At 36.8% G+C, this 7,367-nt stretch overlaps 1 long non-coding RNA gene across 1 annotated transcript in view; it reads left to right on the top strand.

Annotated features, from left to right (window-relative positions):
• Nucleotides 1-333: 333 nt before the first annotated feature.
• LOC123385437 overlaps nucleotides 334-7,367 on the top strand; it is a 53,278-nt gene continuing 46,244 nt past the window's right edge. Inside the window, exon 1 of the long non-coding RNA XR_006597929.1 lies at nucleotides 334-2,315. This is a non-coding gene — a long non-coding RNA (uncharacterized LOC123385437). The remainder of the gene's footprint in view (nucleotides 2,316-7,367) is intronic.

Here is a 7,367-nt window from a genome sequence, read left to right as displayed (position 1 = left end):
CTCTGTCTCTCTCTCAAAAAATATGTAATTTTTTTTTAATTTTAAAGAATTGACTCTCAGTCCTAAGTCTCAAAACTGCTAAGTTGAGCTAAGATTTTAATGTAAGTTTAAATTAAAAAAAAAATTAATGTTTATTTATTTTTGAGAGAGAGAGACAGAGAGAAAGCAGAGGAGGGTCATAGAGAGAGGGAGACAAAGAATCTGAAGCAGGCTCCAGGCTCTGAGCTATCAGCACAGGGTCCAACGTGGGGCTCGAACCCATGGACCACGAGATCATGACCTGAGCCGAAGTTGGAAGCTTAATCGGTTGGCCCACCTAGGTGCCCCAAAAGTAAGTCCACTTGACCCCATGTGTCTGTGTTAATATTAAATAGCTAAATAATAGATTTATGCTACTAAACAACTACAAAAAATTAAACTAGAATTTCAGGTAAATGGCTGATATGCTATGAAATAAAAAAGCATGTGTGTACATCTATTTTTGTGTGTGTAAGTCTCCAAACAAGAGCCTCATCCAAAGAATCTTGGTAGAACTCTTTATCACAATGTACACAGTTTTTACGTACACTGCCAGGACAGTAAAAGAGTGCTAGATAGTCATCCCTTATCAGCTGAGAGCATTTAAGGGAATAATCTTCTTTTCTAGGGCTTTAATTTCTGATGCACTAAGTCTGGAAAATATCAGTTTGAGCATCAGGTTTTTTAGACTGCCAAACAAGACAAGGGAAAAGTTAGCAGGTTTTTCAAGACTCTGGTTAAAAATCTATAGAGATGACAGAGGCATTCGATCAATAGTAATGAACTGTAATCATGTAGCAAGAGTTTTGCTCTTTTACTAGAAATAGCCATCTTGTGATGTTCCACGTATGACAATATATTAGATATAAACATCTATGAGGCCCTACTCTAGGCCCTTTACATTAAAGGATCCACATCAATACATCCGATCCACAGGGGAAGGACATGTTCGTCTGGAGCTCACACTCCAGCATGTTCTCCAGAATTCCCATCCAAACAAGCTTCCTAATCTACGTTTAAGTTCTGCATGATCCTTTCTCCCACATCAGACTTCCTGAGGCTGGTACGAACTGTCAGTTATTTGGAGGAAGGTGAATAGAAACAGTTTGGATATATGGCTGGGCATCCACCTGCACGTCCAAAAGGCTACTTGCAAACTGTAGGAATGTCAGAGCTGGGTAGAAAGGAAAGATGACCCATAAGGGTACAAAATATTAGGGATGGGCAAGAATCTGTGTATGGATGAACATGTATTTATCAGGGTAATCAATAGGGATGAAACTAGGCTTCATGAACCTTCCAATTACTGTATAATAACCTTTGTTAACTGGTCTTATAATATTCTCATATTTCCCCTTCTGAAGATCTCTAATTATATTAGTCTTATTTTATTATTAAAAGTAACTTCCAAAGAAAAATCTGGAATGCAATGGAGACAGAGAACTGTTTCTTAAATGTAATCCTCAAATTTGAAATTTATAAATAACTTTAAAGAGCCTTTAAGTTTGTCATTTCTTTTCATTATTGAAAAATTGTATAATGGATCTAATCATGATTACATCATTTTATATATTAATGTGAAAGATATTGCATGCAAGATAATGTAAGGATAAAAAGTATATTAATGCAATATAGGTTTATCTTTTTTTAATGTTTTATTTATTTTTGAGAGAGAGAGAGTGACAGAGTACAAGTGGGGGAAGGGCAGAGAGGGAGACTCAGAATCTGAAGCAGGTTCCAGGCTCTGAGCTGTCAGCACAGAGCCCTATACCGGGCTCTGACTCACAAACTGTAAGATCAAAGTTGGAATCTTTGGCCTTACCCAAAACCTCTTGAATAAGAATTTATTGGGAGTATAGACCATGAATCTTTATTTTAGATACACAGAGATGAAAACTTAACAATAGAGGATCTAATAAACTAGTAGAATTTATGTACAGGTCAAGCTAACAGGGAGATTTAGCTTGATTCAAATATAACAGAACTGAAAACAAACCCAACAAAATCTACCCCCAAAGATTTAATGTTGGTGCAACAAAACACAAAGTATTGACTGAGGAATTGGTAAAAAACAAAGATAATAAAGGTGAATTAGACAAGATAGGCTATCAGCTGTCATAAGCAGCATCCAAATCTCAATAGCTTATCATTATACCATTTATTACACTTTGCAGTCTCGTCATCTCCTGAGAAACAGTTGTGGGCCTGGAATTCTGTTCTAATACCAAGCAGAGATCTGTGATTGCTGGGTGAGAAGAAGAAAAAATCTCCTGTCCAAGATGCACCACAGAATAAGGGTAAAATTTGCTGTCATAGAGTAGTGGGCATGCTAAGGAAAAAAAAATAACCCAACACCAATGCCCAGGTTCACTAGCCCTGTTAAGACTGATGCTGAACCTGGACCACAGAGAACCTTCCTGCCCCCACGAAACTCCTAGCAACCAAGAAACAAAGCAACATCAGCTTATGGCTGTGGGAGGGCAATACCATGGTCAGTAACTCCCCTTCTGATACAGGTATAGGATAGCCGCCCTTTAGAGAGCCAACCCCAGACACAGCCATACCAGAACAACAACAAAAATTAATATAATATTATAGCACACAATAAGTCATTATATATTTTAACATGAAAATATGACAAATAGATGTTTACTTGAAGTGATATACTTTTATGCACTTTTGTTTATTTTTTGTTACATAAATACTATTGATTAATCAACACAATGATAAGACTAGTTAAAAGAGGCATTTAGCAATTAATAAGACTAAACAAATAATATGTGTGAGAAACATATAACAATATATTTTAATGTTTGTATCCTGATACAGCAACTGATTTTAACTTACTTTTTTATTATTGCACATTCAAATTTTGTAGACTATACTATTACAGAAGGTAATAGCCATTTTATAGACACATGTCTAAGGATCCTATCTCTTTCCACTTCAATAAAACAAAAATTCTAATTATACACAAATACAAGAGTTTTTAAAGGAGATTATAAATTATTTAAACAAATGTTATATGATTTTAATAAAAAAATAACAATAGTATGTTTCTTTTATGCCATGTGCAGTGGGATATTTTTGCTGGTTTTTTTCCTTTTCCAAAAATACTTCCTTGAACTGCCCAAAGCCTTTAAAAAATACTTTTTTATTGTAATGGTAACATTGAATATAATCAATTATGAACTTTATTCTAATTCACAGCTCTGCTTTTATCAGGTCTGCATTATTCAGCTTTCTGGTATGAGTCCAATGTGACGACATCAAACAAAATATTCTCTTGAAAAGCACTGTAGTATGGGACACTTAACATTTTATTTACTAGCAACAAATTTTATAGACATTTGAGAATCAGTTTCCTGTTCTCCAAAACTGGCACACCTACTTAGCACCTGCAAGCTTGTTTGAGTAGACAAACTGCTTGTTCATAAGGTCCTTTGGATCTGTAAGTTCATTAGATAAGCTGTCTGTGTCTAAACTGGCTAGCATTTTTTAAATGCTCTGAAGCACAGTGACTATCATAAGGTAAACTTCTCTTTCTCAGGGAGAATGGTTTTCAAACACAGAAGTCATTTGAACATGTGACAGTTGAATTCCAAAAACGTCACAGTTTGGGTAAAAAAAAAAAATGATGAGAAAGTTGTGCTTAAATTAGTTGCCCTTATCTGGTGACATATTTTTGAGTTCTGAAGGGACTTATTTGTGAAGAAGCTGTTTTTTTTTTTCCTTTGTGAGTTATAGCAACCTACACATAACATCAGATAACTCAGATACAGTAAGTAATCCCTTTCTGGGCACACAATGGCCTCTTTAAGGTCATCAAACAGTTTTGGATAAAAACCGTTTTACCTTAATCTTTTTATCAATTTTTTTTGTTTCCAGTACCTTTCCAATTTCCTTCTCCCATACTTTGAAAAAGTGATTTTATGCAGGGGCACCTGGGTGGCTCAGTCGGTTAAGCACCTGACTCTTGGTTTCGGCTCAGGTCATGATCTCATGGTTCGTGAGTTCAAGCCCCACATCGGGCTCTGCTCTGACAGCATGGAGCCTGCCTGGAATTCTCTCTCTCTCCCTCTATTTCTCTGCCCCTCCTCTGCTCTCTCTATCTCTCAAAATAAATAAACTTAAAAAAAAAAAAGAAAATGTGATTTTATGCAGACCAATATTTTAACATGTTTTCATTTTATAGACACATGTCTAAGGAGACAATCTCCTTTTATTTCAATAAAGTAAAATAAATCACATTAAGTGCTTGTGTAAATTTTGAGAAAACCAAAAACTAAATAAAAACATTCAAGAAAAACCTCAATACCCAAAGCAAACATATAATTCCCCTTTTTAGCAGTTATGTGTACAAGGTGTGGAGAACATCTAGTACATAAAATTCTTTAATTTGCCTTCATAAGAAGTTTACAGAGTGGATTAAATTTGTCAACGTGTAATTTTCACTGTCTGCCAAATATGTAGATAGATAAGCAAGTCTATAGTGCATTTGGACAAAATATCAACAATCTTTAGTTTTATGTTTTCTTATCTTTTATTCAAATCTTCATGGACATCAAGAAGGTGATTGGCAGCTCTATTTTCAAACCAAAGTTCCTAAGAGCTGGAGAGGGACATTTTTGTTGTTGCCATGATTCAACAAATCACTTGATACACTCTAGAAACACGATCCTTATTAAGACTTGACAGAATCAACTCTGCATTGTAAGGAATCAGCACAGCTGTTATCAAAATTTCTTTTTTTTGTTCCTTCCACAGCACATTTTAGCTGCACCCTCTGAATCAGAAAACGTGTCTTTATTGAGTTTCATAGAACAAAGGAACAGTGCAGTAATATGTGTTTGTTCATGTGCTATGCCCAAGCAAACTCAGAGACTGCTATCTTCAAATGAGCATGGAGTAAGATTCAGTCATTAAATGTGCTTTCTCCTCCCCTTCTCCATCATGTTCAAGCCCAAATTCTCTTTTGCAGTATGCTCTGCTTTTGCTTATTTACTTCTCTAACCCAGTTGTATGTTCCTTCTGTCTGTTATTCAAATAAGGATTATTTATTTATTTATTCATTTATTCATTTATTTTGGGTAATGTCTGCCGTATGTTGATTTTGGCACTGTAATTGTTTCATAATCCTCACTCTTTAGAAAACATGGTCATGATATCTACAATGTCAAAAACTAAAGTAGCACTATCTCTATACAATAATCCACAGGCAAACTCAAAAGACAAACCATTAACGTGCATGATTATTAAAATGCTCACGTAGATCACATCAGTCAGAGAGATGCATTAATGGATCAGTGAAAGAGTCAAAATATAAGGACAGTAGCTACAGAAAATGGATTACCTGGTATCCATTTGATGCTAAAACAGGATTCGTTTCAGGCACTATTTTAACGTGCACTATGAGTTTTGTATAGTTCCCTCAACTTTGTACCCCCATCATCAATACCCCAGGACTTTCTACATCCTGGGGAAGGGTTGCTGGGAATTAAGACTGCTAAAACTGAGACAGTCTTGGGCGAATTGGCACAGTGATGACTCTGCCACATGTGCAGAACAGCTGAAAACTGAGAATGGAGTGGAATACTGGGATAATCTCTAAAGTTCAATTAATAGCACTCTTGGCATAAACCATACTTGTGCATGACATAGGCTTTTTTATATATTTAAGGGTTGTTTTGCTAGTATTTTGTTAAATATATTTGAATTCATGTCAGTAAGGGATACTGGTCTGTAGTTTTTATTTGGTCTTAGTATCTGGTTAATACTGGCCTGTTAGTATGAGCTGGGAAGCGATTGGCTCTCAGCCATCCAGTCTCTCGGACACCCTCTTCCTTTCTATTCTCACCCCCTCATCCTATTCCAGCTTCATTTCACCATAATGTTCTTTTGCAACTATTCTAATTCATTACTAAATTTGTAGTCTTCTTGCACTATCTAGTTCTGGTGCATACCACTATCAAGTCAGTCTTTAAGATGTACAATTTTATAATGTTATTTTTGTATTTTATGCACTCCAGATGTCCATATAATAGAATATAAATCACTCAACCTCACATATAAAGGCATCCTGCATCATCTGTAACTTTCCTTCAGATCCTCACATTTTCTATCCCAGCAATTCTTAAACCGATTGTGAATGAAAACCACTTGAAGGAACATTTCAAACATACTGGTTGTGTGGAAAAGGAAATTATGTTATTGTAATGGTGGCCTCCAACTAGGCTACCAAGCATGGTGTTTCAGAGGTCACAGACAGGCAAAATGAAAATACTCAAATGGCATTGTTATTAAATCAATTTTAAAGCATTTAGTGAGAGGCAAGGGAAAAAATATGGGTGAGTTGACATCTTTAGGATAACATCCAAGCAGGAAGGAATCCTGAATCCTGGAGTATTCAGTGTTTGTTTGTGCTTCCCTGCTGATGGTATAGTTATGAAGACCAGAAATAGATTTTTTTTCAATACATGACATTTATTGTCAAATTGGTTTCCATACAACACCCAGTGCTCATCCCAAAAGGTGCCCTCCTCAATCAATACCCATCACCCACCCTTCCCTCCCTCCCACCCCCCATCAACCCCTAGTTTGTTCTCAGCTTTTTTAAAATTTTTTTTAATGTTTATTTATTTTTGAGAGACAGAGAGACAGAGCATGAGCGGGGAAGGGGCAGAGAGAGAGGGAGACACAGAATCCGAAGCAGGCTCCAGGCTCTGAGCTATCAGCACGAAGCCCGATGTGGGGCTCCAACTCACAAACCGCGAGATCAGACCCGAGCCTAAGCCGACGCTTAACCGACTGAGCCACCCAGGCGCCCCTGTTCTCAGCTTTTAGGAGTCTCTTATGCTTTGGCTCTCTCCCACTCTAACCTCTTTTTTTTCTTTCCTTCCCCTCCCCCATGGGTGTCTGTTAAGTTTCTCAGGATCCACATAAGAGTGAAAACATATGGTATCTGTCTTTCTCTGTATGGCTTATTTCACTTAGCATCACACTCTCCAGTTCCATCCACGTTGCTACAAAGAGCCATATTTCATTCTTTCTCATTGCCACGTAGTACTCCATTGTGTATATAAACCACAACTTCTTTATCCATTCATCAGTTGATGGACATTTAGGCTCTTTCCATAATTTGGCTATTGTTGAGAGTGCTGCTATAAACATTGGGGTACAAGTGCCCCTATGCATCAGTACTCCTGTATCCCTTGGGTAAATTCATAGCAGTGCTATTGCTGGGTCATAGGGTGGGTCTATTTTTAATTTTTTGAGGAAAGTCCACACTGTTTTCCAGAGCGGCTGTAGCAGTTTGCATTCCCACCAACAGTGCAAGAGGGTTCCCGTTT

The sequence above is a fragment of the Felis catus genome, chromosome B2, assembly GCF_018350175.1.
Source record: "Felis catus isolate Fca126 chromosome B2, F.catus_Fca126_mat1.0, whole genome shotgun sequence".
Lineage (NCBI taxonomy): Eukaryota > Metazoa > Chordata > Mammalia > Carnivora > Felidae > Felis > Felis catus.
Note: the sequence above shows the minus strand (reverse complement) of the source record. Positions and strands in the feature narration are given on the sequence as shown.